This window comes from Sus scrofa, chromosome 4 (genome assembly GCF_054392235.1).
Source record: "Sus scrofa isolate SSC_HxYL_T2T_F1_AM1 chromosome 4, Sscrofa_HxYL_maternal_Yorkshire_Landrace_v2.0, whole genome shotgun sequence".
In the NCBI taxonomy this organism is placed as follows: domain Eukaryota; kingdom Metazoa; phylum Chordata; class Mammalia; order Artiodactyla; family Suidae; genus Sus; species Sus scrofa.
In genome coordinates this window covers 4,442,092-4,456,894 of record NC_139386.1, presented here as the reverse complement: position 1 = coordinate 4,456,894, position 14,803 = coordinate 4,442,092, and the positions used below count along the sequence as shown (strand labels likewise).

The window sequence follows — 14,803 nt, the reverse complement described above, 5'->3', positions numbered from 1 at the left end:
CAGTGCTCTTTCATTTGCATGAGAGTTGCCTCCTGTATGACCTGAGCACCTGCTCTCCGGGATCACCAGAGAATACATCACCCCGTGGTACCCACAAAGGGGTGCTTGCCGGGGCCCATCCCTCTCCTAGGACACCTATTCTTAGTGGGGGCCCATCCCCTCCAGGGATCCATAACCCCCTGATAGGCTTGTTCTTTCTGTTTTGTTTTCTGAGAATGACTGTAGAATGCATCAGATGCTCAGATCCCCGACGTAATTAAGGTTAAGAACAATTGTCCAAGAACTTGCTGCTTTTACTTCTGGATTAAGTACAACAGTGGGGGGGGGCTGTACTCATGGCTCATACTTGTTGGTCTCAAGCAGAGTCGCTTCCCAGTTAAATGGCCAGACACCCACCTCTGCCTTCACCAGAGCGTAGGCTGTCCTCATCCGCATCCTGGGAGGAAATTTTCTTTTCTTTTTTTTTTAATTTACACTGAAACTTGAAAGCTATTTGCCAGGGTTGGCTGGAGACAGGAAGGGCAGACTGGTCCAGGGAACGGGAGACAGGAGGGACAAGGATGCACCCCTCAGTGTGTCCCTGAGCTGGGTGCCCACCTGCTGACCGAGAGTTCTACACGGTACTTAAACAGGGCCGTGGTTATTTGTTTTTCCATTGAAAAAAAGTGTTACTCCATGATTGAAGCTTCCTGGTATTAATTCTTCTGGATGTGCTCTGACGATTACGGGCTGCCTGCTCACGGAGTGCCAGGAAATTTTCGAAATATTTGGTGCAGCTATAAACATGACAAAGTCCCTGCACCAGGGAGCTTATCAGCTTGCGAAGGAGAGAATTAATTTCTTAAAAAAGCAAACCAATCCATCTGTAATGATATTGAGTTATATAGTGGTGGATGCTATGGAGGAGAAGCAAGGAAGCTCCAAGGCGGGGGACCGAAGGGGCTATCGGACTAGGATGGCCCAGGGAGACCTCAATAAAGAAAAGACTGGGACGAGGAAGAGAATAAGGCAGGGGCACAGCACGGAGTGACGTTCCTGACCATGAGTGTGGTAACAGAGTAAAAAGCCCTCAAGGAAAGAGGAAGCTGGAGAGGCTATGTTTTGAATTTTTTTGTTCTATTTTTTTTTAATGGGTTGAATGGGCAGTGCTATGGACCACGTGAGTCTGAAAGAACATTTTTATTTCCTCATTTTATATACTTCCCCGGGGGCGGGGGGGAATCACTTCTACTCAAATGCTCTCAATTAGCATCTACGTGCAGATGAGTTTTTAAGTTCACAATGAGTCAAGAACTCCTTTCTGAGCTTGAGTGGTATCTCGAATTGCCTCAAATGTATACAGATTTCCTTGAAGACCTAAAAATCCACTTATTCAACGTAGAAAATCAACTATACTTTAAAAAAAAAAAACTGTACTTGCTGCCAAATGAGCCAAAAAAAAAAGTAATTACACCTAAAAAACAAACAAAAACCAAAAGAAAAGGCATAATTTCTCCACCAAAAAAAAGAAATCTGTTCTCTCCCCTGTGTCTCCAGACCAAGGGACAGCAACAAGGCCAGTCTGTCAGACCAAGTCAGAAAACTAAGAATCATCCTTGATATCTCTCTACTTTTAACTACTCTCTGTTGAGCCACCCCCACTTCTCAATGTCCAATTGTCTTAACCGTTCTCAAGTTTGTTCTCCTTTCCTCATTCCTATTACCTTAACCTTGGCTGGGTTTAGGGACACCCTGTTTTCCTGCAATAGCCGCTCATCAAGTCTTTCTGCTTCTCAGCTTGGTCCCCCCAGTGCATTCTCTCTACTGCAGCCAGAATCCAAAATGCACATCTGTCAGTTCCCACTTTCGAATCCTCCCACCACTGAACAAAGCTGGAGGCATCACATTTGCTGATTTCATATTATATAACAAAGATATAGTAATTAAAACAGCATGGCACCAGCAAAAAAATGTACTTATAGATCATTGTGAGTGAAATAAAATCACACATATACAGTCAACTCATCTTTGACAAAGGTGTCGAAAATACACAATAATGGTGTGGGGGAGCTCCCTGGTGGCCTAGTGGCTAAGGATTTGGCGTTGTCACTGTCATGGCTCAGTTTTGATCCCTGGCCGGGAACTTCCACATGCTGCAGGTGCAGCTAAAAGTAAAAGTAATAACGGTGTGGAGAAACTGAATAACCACATGCAGATACGTAAAACTGAACCCGTCGCATACAGCACACTTGAAAATCAAGCTCAAAATGGAAAAAAAAAAATGTCTTAAACGTAAGATCGGAAAGCAAAAACCTCCTGGAAGAATGCAGAGAGGGAAAAGCTCTTTGACATTAGTCTTGGCCATGACTCTTTGGATATGACACCAAAAGTACAGGCAACAAAAGCAAACCATAAACAAGTGAGACCACCTCACACTAAAAGGCTCTGCACAGCAAAGAAAACAATCAACAGAGTAAAAAGGCAACCTACAGAACAGGAGACAATATTAGGAAACCATGCATCTGATACAGGGTTGCCATTCAAAATATCTAAGAACTCATACAACTCAATAGGAAGGAAAGAAGGGAGGGAAGGAAGGAAAGAAAGAAAGAAAGAAAAAGAGAGAGAGAAAGAAGGAAGGAAAGAAAGAAAGAGGGAGGAAGGAAGAAAGGAAGAAAGAGAGAGAGAAAGGAAAAATAAGTCTTGGAGAGGATGTGGAGAAAAGGGAACTGCAGCGCTTTGTCGGTGGGAAGGTAAATCAGTAGCCATTGTGCAAAACAGCATGAAGAGTTTGTAAAAATTTAAACTAGAACTGCCCTATGACTCAGCACTCCCATTTCTGGGTGCATGTCCAAAAGAACTGAAATCAGGATCTCAAAGAGGTACCTGCAGTCCCATATTCACTGCAGCACCATTCCCAACAGCCAAGACACAGAAACAACCTAAATGACCATCTACGGATCCATGAATAAAGGAACTGTGGCATTACAGACAATGGAAGAGTACTCGGTCTTAAAAAATATATAAGGAACTCCTGTCATGTGTGACAATACGAATAGACGTGGAAGCTATAATGCCGAGGAGTATAAGCCAGACCAGAAATCCCAGTTATACCGTCTCGCTTAAACGCGGAATCTAAAATAGTCAAATACACAGAAGCAAAGAGTAGAAGGGTGGTGAGCAGAGGCTGGGGGAGGGACAAACAGGGACAGCTGGCCAAAGGATATAAAGTTCCGGCTACGCGACATGAATAAGTTCTGGAGATGCGATGCGTAGAATGGTGGGTGACCAGAGGTGACCGGACTGTGTTATATACTCCAAATCGGCTCAGAGGGTGGAGCCACCGTGTTTTCATCAGATCCGGTTTTAGTTTTACAAAGCTCTCTCTCGCTGCCCCAGGCGGTGTGAAGGCGCAGAGATGGAGGAAGGGACGTCCGTTCAAAGCCTAGTGGGTTTGTCCAGGTGAGAATGAAGATGCTCAACCCAGAGCGAGTGAAGCGAAACGGAAAGAACCCCGGCGTGCCACCCATGAGCCTCCCTCCTCCCAACCCAAGAGTCAAATGTCCTCGGAGGGGGTGCTATTGCTATTTTTCTGATAAAGGAGGCAGTTTGCTCATTTCTCTGACCCGTCTCCATCTCTCCCTCCTTAGCCTTCCTTCTCTCACTATTTCCTGTCCCTCGCTTCTCTGTCCCAACTCTCATGCCTGCGTTCAAGACTCTCACTGGAAAAGCCTCCCTTAGGAGACCATCGTATTTCTTGCTTGACCCACCTTCTCAAATCCAACCTCTCTTCTGAAGCTGGAGAGCGGGCTCTGCCCAACTCTAAAGCTTTCCATGGTTCCCGAGATCTTGTCTGGATCAAAAGATTCAAAGATGTGGCTGCTATTTCTCTTGCCGGCCTCTGAGGAGACCACGTAGCTTTTTGCGCTCCAGCCCTGCCCCTTCAGATGACCCCTCTGCCACCTGCTGCCTCCAGGGCTTGGCATGTTCCTTCCTCCTGCCGGATGCCCTCCTCTCCTTTCGGAAATTCCTGCAGGTTTTATTTAGGCTCCCTCTCTTCTGGGAAGCCTTCCTTGCACAGCCCCTCCCAGGACAGGTGAAAATGTCTCTTCTCTTTGTTCTCCAGACCCCTGCCTTGCCCGGCCCATTCTTATTTCCCCGCCTGATTCCCTCTCCCCCGACCCCGGACTACAGGGGACAGGGCTGCGCCTTGTGCACAGTTGACTTCGGGGTCTGGTGTGGTGAGGGGCACATGGCGGCTACCGATTTAGAGTCCCTGTGCTGGGCACACACCGTGCCTCTCCACCCACAGCAGAGGTCAAGGACCACGGGAAAGAGGTCTGGCCCGCAGAGGCGATTTCCTTTGTGATGCTAAGGCCTCCCTCAGGAGCTGCTCCTGAGATCAGTGTGCAGCCATCTAGGAATGATTCATGTTTGAAGAAAAACATGTGACGCTGCCAAGCACCCAGAGTCCAGGAAGCTCAGCGCTTATGGGAGATGCCGAGGCTCCCTTCGGCTCTGGCAGGTGAGACAGGGCTTCAACCACACAGTTTCTTTGTGTGGATGAGGAACTTCGAGGATGGACGGGGCAGCACAACGCCTCGCCTGGGGTCAGATAAGAACGGGGCTGGGGCAGAGGGAGACCGCACAGGGTCCTCAACAAACCCCAAGTCCCCAGCATCATCTTGGGGACTCTAGCCTTCTCGACAGGGGACAATTCTAAAAGAGGATAAAGGAGTTCCCACTGTAGCACAGTGGGTTAAGAACCTAACTGCAGCAGCTCAAGTCACTGTGGAGGCATAGGTTCAATCCCTGGCCTGGCACAGCAGATTAAAGGATCCGGCATTGGAGCTCCTGTTGTGGCTCAGTAGAAACCAATCTGACTAGACTCCATGAGGACGCAGGTTCGATCCCTGGCCTCGCTCAGTGGGTTAAGGATGCGGCATGGCCGTGAGCTGTGCTGTAGGTCACAAATGCAGCTCAGATCTGGCATTGCTATGGCTGTGGGGCAGGCTGGTGGTTACAGCTCTGATTCTACCCCTAGCCTGGGAACTTCCATACCTCCATATGCTGCAGGTGCAGCCCTGAAAAAAAAAAAAAAAAAAAAAAAAAAAGGATCCAGCATTCCTGCAACTGCGGTATAAGTCACAACTGCATCTCAAATTCAATCCCTGGCCCTGAAACCTCCATATGCTATAGATGTGGCCATACAAAATAATTTTAATTTTAAAAGTAAAATAAAAAATAAGAGGAGTTCCCATAGCAGTGCAGCGGAAACTAATAGGAACCATGAGGTTGTGGGTTCGATCCCTGGCCTGACTCAGCGGGTTAAGGATCCAGCATGGCCATGAGCTGTGGTGTAGGCCGGCAGCTACAGCTCTGATTTGACCCCTAGCCTGGGAACCTCCATATGCCGCAGGGGCGGCCCTATAAAGCAAAAAATAAAAATAAAAAATAAAAATAAAAGAGCAAAAATACAGCAGAGAGGATACAGGTGTATGTGCATTAGAACAGAGCATCCGTGTGCCCTTCCACGATCTGTACGTGGAAGCCCTCACTTCCAGGAGCTGAGAATGTAACCAGTTTGGGAACTGGGTCACTGCAGATGTCACTGGTGAAGATGAAGTCATACGATGCTGGCTGGACCCTCATCCAATAGGACTTGGGTCACGGGAACCTGGACACAAGCACACCCAGAGGGAGAAGCCCGTGTGAAGACAGAGGCGGAGGCGGAAACTCTACAGGTGAAGGAACATCGAAGATGGACAGCAAACCACCTGAAACTGGGAGAAAGGTACGGAACAGACTCTCCCTCGTGGCCTCCAGAAGGACCCAGCCCTGCCCACAGCCTGATCGCAGACTTTGGGTCTCCAGAACCATGAGACAATAAGTGTCCGCTGTCAGAGCGAAATATGTATCTGTACAGCAGCTGGCCACGTGGTGGGTTTTGACAAAGGAGGGAAACCTTGGTGAGAAGAAACATTCATCAGTGGGTGGAAGCACGAAAGACAGAGCAAGACGAGGGACCCCGAAATCACCCAGGCCACTTAGAGATGATTTACTGAGGCCCAGGAAGGCGAGGGGGCCTGGTCCACAGTCCTGGGAGCCATCAGGGTCAGGGCTGGATTGAAGACTCAGTCCCCACATCTAAACCTTTAGCTTGTGCTGCTTTTTCCTAGTATCTCACATGCCAAGAGGGCTCTTGGTAATGAAACAACCACTGTCTTCTCAGTAGTGTGGCTGACGCTCTTCCTCTGTCCCCCCCCCCCCATAAAAGGTAAGTGAAATAGAAGGAGAGAGAAAGAGACAATGCACGTGGGGACATTTCCCCCAAAAAGTTAGAACCTTCTACTCTTGGCAATTACATCTGTCATTTAGAAATTGCAGATATCATGTATTATGTGCCAGGCATGACATTTTTCTTAACATATGTCTTCCCAATCCATCTTGAAAGGTAGCTGTCATTCTAACGGTGTGCAGACGAGGCAAGTAGCTAAGGGGACAAAAAGATTTACGGGAGGTCATGCAGCCTTGCAGACCTCCTAAGCGGAGGGCCCGGGATTTCCAGCACATTCTGATGCTGTGGGATGAAACATCATTTTTCAGGACCAAAAAAAATCAAAGAAATACTGTAATGGGGAGGGTAATTTACAGTTTATGAACTGCTTTTTTTAGGGCCGCACCCAAGGCATATGGAAGCTCCCAGGCTGGGAGTTCAATGGGAGCTACAGCTGCTGGTCTACACCACAGCCACAGCAACAACGAGATCCGAGCCGCATCTGTGACCTATGCCACAGCTCATGGCAACGCTGGTCTTTAACCCACTGAGCGAAGCCAGGGATCAAACTTGCATCCTCATGGATACTAGACAGGTTCTTAACCCACTGAGCCACGACGGGAATTCCCACCGCTTATGAGCTGCTTTGACTGCACAGCTTTTCACTCACTCCCAGCACTGGGCATCTCTGTGAGACCGGGATCCCTGGCCACATCCTACACATGACAAAACTGAGACTCCAGGAGACCAAGTGTCCTAGTTCCAGGTCCTCTTAGGGCCAGGATTCCCAACTACGCTTTCTGGACCCAATCTATGAGCCTTTCCACTACCCAGGAGCTGAAATACGGGAACAACATCGAAAGGAGAGAAATACATTTTCACGTTAAAATACTCCATCAGATGTTTCTGGCAAGTGTTACATGAAGGCCATTCAACACCAGATTACAGTCATTCTAAAGTGCCCACTTGAAAAAAAAAAAAAGAGCATTTTTAAGGCAAAATATGTGTTTCTGTTCTCGTTCATTCTGCTTCAGTGGGTTGACCCTAAATAATGCACAACAACCCAGCAAGCATCCTTCAGCCTTACTGCACAGACTGAGATGGGGGCAGGCAATTTAGCCACGTCTCTTCCCGGGCAGGTGGTCATGCTGCAGGCATGGCTTCAAGCACCCATCCTGGCAGTCGCTATGCCAGGTGCAGAGGCCTCAACTGTGGCAGAAAAGGACCAAGTTCCTGCCCTCAGGAAGCATGAAATCTAGACAGAGGGCGACACCTATGCAAGCAAGGACACCATGACACAGCACAAGCTGTCACAGGCAGGTGCAAAGTGCTGCAGGAGCACAGGGGCAAGCCCCGGAAGGCTCCCCATAAGAAGGGACATTTGAGTCGGGTGGCGAAGGGGAGAGGGAATGAGAAATGGTCATTCTAGGCAGAAAAACCAGCATAAGCAAAAGCAAGGAATAGTATAAGACAGTCCAGCCATTCCATCAAGCTCTAAGCACTCAGCCAAACAGGGAAAACATCTAATAAGCACAGTTGGATGAAGGTGGATTTTGCCCAAAGAAGCTCACAAGGTGTCCATTTAACCAACATTTAAATGAGCCCCCACTATGTACAAACCCCTGTTCTCACCATAAAACACTTAGTCCAACACTGTGGTGAGCAGACCTCAGTGTTCCCGTCCCAGGTAAGTACTGCATTTGATGTCAAAGCCCATGACCTTCAACCTAGAGGTCATGGTGCTCTATTTCCCCCCAAGACGCCCTCTTTACTCTTCCCTGAGTATATCCTGGACCAGACTCCCAGGTTTCAGCTGTGAGTCACTGGCCAGTATTTCTACTCCGTTTTCACAGCTGAGGTCTGTTTAATGATTTGCTGATCTGAGGGAGGGAGTTTCTGTAGAAAATGATGATAATTCCTTTTCTTTGCAGGAGACATTAGGTCTTGAAAAGTCCTCCCCCATCCAATCCTCTCCATCCTCCTATTTGATGGTCACAAGAGCCTGGGAAGCTGCAGGAACTGCTAGCATCCCATTCTACAGAGGAGAGGAGGGAGTCTCAGTGAGGTGGGGGAATTCAAGGTCACGCAGCAAGTGTATGGAGAAATCAGAGTTCACATCCGCGTTTTCTGATACCCAAATGGCACCCCCTTTTGTCAACACCTTACCCTCTGCCTGGAATACAATAACATCATCCTCATTCTGACACGAATCCCAAATGAAATGCTGGTCAAATCACATCCCCTCAGGCAACATAACTACAGCATAAATTAAAAGCCCAATTAAAGAACATGGCCTTTTAAGTGGGACTCAGCCCTGTCCCCCGAGGCCAGGGTATAAAGAGAGAGCCTATAAAAGTCAATGGCTGCCCATCTTGGAAATTACCCAGAGACCCACTTACCCACATGCAAGAGCCTTCAGACCCAAATTAGTCACCTAACTTTCTCTCTCTCTCTCTTCTATGATCTTCTGGGGCCATGGCCCTGGCCCAGCTGGGTCGGGGATCATGGCCAAACCTTTGCACCTCTCTCTCGCCTGCAGCCGAGTTTAACAGGCCATCACTCTGTGGGAAGAGCACGGGTGCCTCTCAGCTCTGACACATCATTTAATACCAGGAACATCAGAACCTGATGGAAAACAATGCCTTCCTAGTTCAAACAGGGAACTGAGGCAGAATTCTCTCGCTGTTTCAAAGTGCAATCGTTTGCCAATGGCTGGCAGTCCCTTTGGCCAAGGGGACAAAGAGTGTTATTATTCTCCATGGAAGTATTGTTTTGCTAAGACTCTTTGGGGGGGGGTGGCTAGAAATGAAGCAAGGGAAAAAAGAGGGGGGACTTTTGGCTGTTTGTAATTTGATGTCTATTCCCACCTTACCCTCTTATAGCCAAAGGCAATAACATGATAAACTCCGGGATACCCCTGGGTCCCAAAATGGTAATAGTTACTACTCTCCTTATTAAATTTCCCCTCCGGCTGCTGGGTCTGCACCTGACTTTACAAAGCAAGCCATGGTGTGGGCTTTCCATGTCAGACTTGAGCCGCAATGCCCTCACCGGGTCCCCAACCAGGCCACAGAGAGAACGGGTCTCTGGGTCAGCTTGGACCACCGAGAATCACTACCTCTGCCTCCATGTCACCCCAACATGGTCTTCTCCCCAAACTGCTCGGGTTCAAGGGCTCAGAGAACCTGCTTGCCCAAGGGTCTGTCTGAGGTGTCCTCTCAGCCTCCATCTGGAACTTCTTCGGGGACCACCTCATTAACCCAGCGTCTCCCCACCAACCACATCAGATTGCCCCTCTTGCCCTCTCAAGCTGTGCCCAGATACGTCTTGAGACTAAAGAACAGAGAGATTGAGGGGGATAGGAAGGAGATAAAGCACATTTCGCGGCGGAATCCCTGTTAAGTAATAGAAAGCCATCCAACTAGCAACCACGCTTCCAGAAACGTCACTGCCACAGAGGAGAGAGTTTTGCAGCTGCCGACCCCGGAGCGCTCTCACCTACCTGTCTCCCACTGCAGGGCTCCCCTCTCTCACCTCCTGGGCCACAGCTCCTGGGTCCCTCGCTCTGCTTTCTGGTCTTCTCCAGCCAACACTTGCGGCGGCAGTGGGCGGACCGCGGAGTCTGGGCACCTGCGAGCTGGGTCTCAGGTCCCCGCAGCAGGGCTGCCTGGAGGAGGAGCGAGAGGATGCTGCCCTCGCTGCCGCCGCCGTGGTGCTGATGCGGTTGCTATGGTTATGGAACTCCGCAGCTGCCCCCCTCTCAGCGCAACAGCTGCCCGGCCGCGGCCTCCGGGCAGCCCCGGTGAAGCGGGCCGGGAGGCGAGGCTGTCAGCACGGTGGCGGGCACTCGCCGCCACCACTGCAGGAGACAGAGGACCGAGTGCCTGTGCCCGCGCCTCTCGGCTCGCGCCCGCCGGGCTCGGCTCACCTCCGCGCCCTTGCTCCTCTCCTTCCCTCGCCGGGACGCGGCCAGACCCCGGCGCACAGCGCGCCCTCGCGGCCTGGCGAGCGCGCCCTGCCGCTGCCGCTGCCGCCGCCGGCTGGCCCGGCTCCCCGCAGCCCTGCGCACCGCCCCGAGGCTGCGCGTCCCGGCTGGAGGCGCGGCGCCCGCCTCCCGGCCTCGGCCCTCTCCGCGGCGAGGCAGCGACGGCAGCCTGGGGGCCGGGCCGGCGGCCCGGGAGCCAAACCCCGCCCGCTCGGCCGCCCGGCCTGTGGGGGGCGCCAGCAGCCGGACCCGACGCCCACCGGCCCCCGCCCGCCGGTCCTGGCCGCGAGCATGCTCAGTCTCCGCAACAGGAGCTGGCCTCCCGAACTGGAAGCCTGGGATGCGGGGGGGAAGAAAAAGGTCCTCCCCAGACCCCCGGGGAGGGGGCACAGATGGCAAGGAGGGGAGGGTGTCGGTAAACTTTGAAGAGGGGCCCACGAGTAACCCAGGAGGTGCCCAGGAAAGGCTCCATGCCCTAAGCAATCCTTACAGTCTGACTGTATGCCTCCCACACGGTCGGTCGGCAGTGGCTGTCACCCAAGCGACTAACCCAGCCTTTGCTGGTCGCCTGCTTCACGGTGGACCTTGAGGGCTCACAGGTGTGCACAGTTCGGCCCCTGGACGCCGGGAGAGGATTGAGGAGGGTTAAACCGACTCCCATCTACTGAGCATCCTTCAGCAGGCACCGCACCCAGAGAAGCCTCTAATTCTCCCTTCTAGCCATCACTGCTAGGAAGCGCCCCCAGCACTCCCAATGCTGATTAGAGCCTCAGAGACAAAAGCCGAAATTGGGACTTGGGAGACCAGTGCGCCTTTGGTTAGACTGTGCTGCACTAACGCACAGTCCCAGCAGAGATGCGGATTTGAACCAGGCAGTTACAACTAGGGTGAGGAGCATCAAACCCAGGAGGGGCGGGCGCAGGTGAGGCAGTCCTGGAAGACATCCTGAAGAGGGAAACAGAGGCAGAGGGAGGGGGTGGAAGGGGGATAGGGTGAGAGGACCCAGCATGCAAAGGCGAGACCGTCGGAACTGGGTTTAACCCATGCCAGGGAGCCAGTACAGCTGAAACAGAGCGTGCCACACAGGTGAGGCAAAGAGTGAAGTTGAAACAGTAGAAACTGCACATCCCAAGCCAGGAAGAGATAATGCCGGACCCCTAACCCACTGTGCCACAAGGGAACTCCTCTTTCACAATTTCGCTTCTTTAAATATGGTCAAAAATCCCATGACATCATTTTGCTGTTAACATTCAATTTTATGTGTGTGTGTTTTTACAGCCACACCCACGGCACATGAAGGTTCCCAGGCTAGGGGTCGAATCGGCTGTGCAGCTGCCGGTCTACACCCATGAGGGATCCCATGCGGGATCCAAGCCGTGTCTGCGACCTGCACCACAGCTCACGGCAACAACAGATCTTCAACCCACTGAGTGAGGCCAGGGCTCCAAGCCGTGGACTCATGGATACTAGTCGTGTTCATCAACCACTGAGCCACGACGGAACGCCAACATTTTGATGTAGTCTTGTAGATGAAAGGCAGTGCAAGTCCCCACCCTTTTGCTTCTACTGGGATATGTTTCCATTGCCCAGGTAGGAGTTCCCGCTGTGGTACAATGGGATCAGCATCGTCTCTGCAGCGCCCAGACGCAGGTTCGACCCCTGGCCCAGCACAGTGTGTGAAAGGATCACGTGTGCCGCACAGCAACTGCAGCTCAGATCTGATCCCTGGCCTGGCCTGGAAACTCCACATGCTGCGGGGTGGCCCCCCAAAAAAAATCGCTGAAGCTATAAATCTAGCATCTTCCAAGGCTCCTGGTCCGTCTGCCTCCTCTCCCCCCACCTCATCTCCCACACATCTAATTAAACACCAGCTTCAGTCGATTCCACCATGTAAATAGCTCGCAAAAGTGTCAACAGCAGCAGGGCCCCGCAGGAACATTTTCTACCTCCTTCAGCAGGAGGCTGTGAGTGGCTGTGTCTAGAGAAATGGGTGTCACCTAGCTTTCTGTTTGGAAGTGAGCAGCTCCGGACAGGACAGGAGGACACGGGTTCTGGGACAGGTGCAGAGCCCGATCCAGCCCCAGGGCTCTGACCAGCTGCAAGGTGACACCTCACAAAGAAGAGCTGAGAGATCCAGCTAGGTTTGGAGTGCTCCTGGCTGAGTCTGGTTCTGGGGGATAGGGGCCACCCTCCCTCACAGGGCCCCGGGGCCTCCAGCGCCTTCAGAACAGAGCGAAAATTCACAGCTGAGTGGACCTGCATTTTCTCACTTTGTTGCAGAAAGCAGGTCTTCAATGGTGACATCCTGTGGCAAGAAGCAGCAACTGTCTCTTCCTGTGCCTGTTGGTCATCTGTGTGTCTTCTTTGGAAAAGTGTCTATTTGGGTCTTTGTCCCATTTTTTAATCCCATTGTTTGTTTGGTTTTGTTTGATATTGAGTTGTCTGAGTTATTTATATATTTGTATATTAACCCCTTATCGGTCATGTCATTTGCAAATATCCTCTCCCATTCAGTAGGTTGTCTTGGTTTTGTCAATCATTTCCTTTGAGAAACGCAAATAAATGCTACAATGAGGTGTCACCTCACCCCTGTCAGAACAGCTATCATCAAAAAGACCACAAATAACAACTGTCGGCAATGATGTGGAGAAAAGGCAACGCTTGTCCACTGTTTCTGGGAGTGCAACTTGGTGCAGCCACTACGGAAAACAGTATGGAGGTTCCTCAAAAACTAAAAACAGAACGACCATATGATCCAGCAGTTCCACTCCTGGGCATACATATATCCAGAAAAACAAAAACACTAATTTGAAAAGACACATGTACCCCAACGTTCATAGCAGGACTATTAACAATAACCAAGACATGGAAGCAACCCGAAACCATCAATAGATCAACGGATAAAGTAGATGTTGAGTGTGTGTAACACACACACACACACACAGTGGAATACTATTCTGCAATAACAGGATAACAAGAATGAAATTTTGCCATTTGCAACAACATGGATGGACCCAGAGAGTATTATGCTTAGTGAAATAAGTCAGAGAAAGATAAATACTCCATGTCATCACTTAGATGTGGAATCAAAAAACCACTTTACGTTATTATAAAATAAATAAGCAACAAGGTTCCCGCACACAGCACAGGGAGATGTAGCCACTGATTTGTGGTAACTTCAAATGGAATATAATCTATAAAGTACTGAATCATGTTGCTCACCTGAAACAAATATAATGTTATAAATCAACTATACTTCAATTGAGGGAAAAAACAAAAACAAAACACAGGAGCTCCTGCCATGGCTCAGAGGAAGTGAATCTGACTATAGCATCCATGAGGACGCAAGTTGGACCCCTGGCCTCGCTCAGTGGGTTAAGGATCCGGCATTGCTGCAAACTGTGGTGTAGGTCACAGACCCAGCTCAGATCTGGTGTTGCTGTGACTGTGGTGCAGGCCGGCAGCTGCAGCTCTGATTCGATCCCTAGCCTGGGAACTTCCATATGCCACAAGTGGGGCCCTAAAAAGACAAAATTAAAAAAAAAAATGGAAGCAGCAACTGTCCTGAAATGCTTATCAGACCCCATATGCTCCACAGGACGGAAAGGAAGCTGGAATAGCCTTCCCTTTGCACTGTGTCGGCCCCATTGTTTTAGGACGGTCTGGGGTGGGGGAAGGGGCCCTTTGCTAATAGAAGAACACAGACTGAGGCGGCTTATCTGGCCTTGAAATCTGGCTTTGCTGCTCTCTTGATGTGTATCCTTTAGGATATAACTTGACCTAATTGTATCTCAAGTTCCTTTCTGTAAAACAAGAATGATAATAAGCACATTTCATATGTTCTTTTTATTACAAAGATTAAATGGATTAAAATTTAGATGGATTTAAACGGATTAAAACTTAGAACCATGCCTCATGCAGAGTAAGGGCTATGCACTTGTGAGCGATTATGATTTTTTTAAACATTGGAGTGAGTTGGGGAAATAGGAGAGGTGCTCAGGAGGCTGTTTTTATCAGGCATACTCTCTTTTCTATCCAGACCCGGTGGCTTCACCTTGACCCAGGTCTCTGTTCTTATCTGAAATACTAGAGTAATTTCTTAACCCATCTCCCTGATGCCAGTTCCATCCCCCTCCCTCCACCTACTGCGTACACTAGATGGATCTTTTAAAAATGTACCTTGGAGTTCCCGTGGTGGCACAGTGGTTAACGAATCCGACTAGGAACCATGAGGTTGCAGGTTCGGTCCCTGCCCTTGCTCAGTGGGTTAAGGATCCAGCGTTGCCGTGAGCTGTGGTGTAGGTTGCAGATGCGGCTCAGATCCCGCGTTGCTGTGGCTCTGGCGTAGGCCAGTGGCTACAGCTCCGATTAGACCCCTAGCCTGGGAACCTCCATATGCCGCGGGAGAGGCCCAAAGAAATAGCAAAAAGACCAAAAAAAAAAAAAAAACAAAAAAAAAAAAAAATAAAAATAAAAATAAAAATGTAACTTGGAGCTCCCGTGGTGGCACAGTGGTTAACGAATCCGACTAGGAACCATGAGGTTGCGGGTTCGGTCCCTGC

At 50.1% G+C, this 14,803-nt stretch overlaps 1 protein-coding gene across 9 annotated transcripts in view; it reads right to left on the bottom strand.

Moving 5' to 3' along the window:
• FAM135B (family with sequence similarity 135 member B) overlaps nucleotides 1-14,803 on the bottom strand; it is a 292,392-nt gene that overhangs the window by 271,904 nt on the left and 5,685 nt on the right. For 3 of the 9 annotated variants that reach the window (XM_085021009.1, XM_021088864.2, XM_021088868.2), the window contains exon 1: nucleotides 9,759-10,317. The exons of 2 other annotated variants lie outside the window; for them this stretch is intronic. The gene's annotated coding sequence lies outside the window, so the exon portion shown is untranslated. Of the gene's footprint in view, nucleotides 1-8,655; nucleotides 8,957-9,758; nucleotides 10,318-14,803 lie in introns of those variants that run through there. 4 more of the 9 variants (XM_021088866.2, XM_021088870.2, XM_021088865.2 and 1 more) reach the window with 4 other exon arrangements.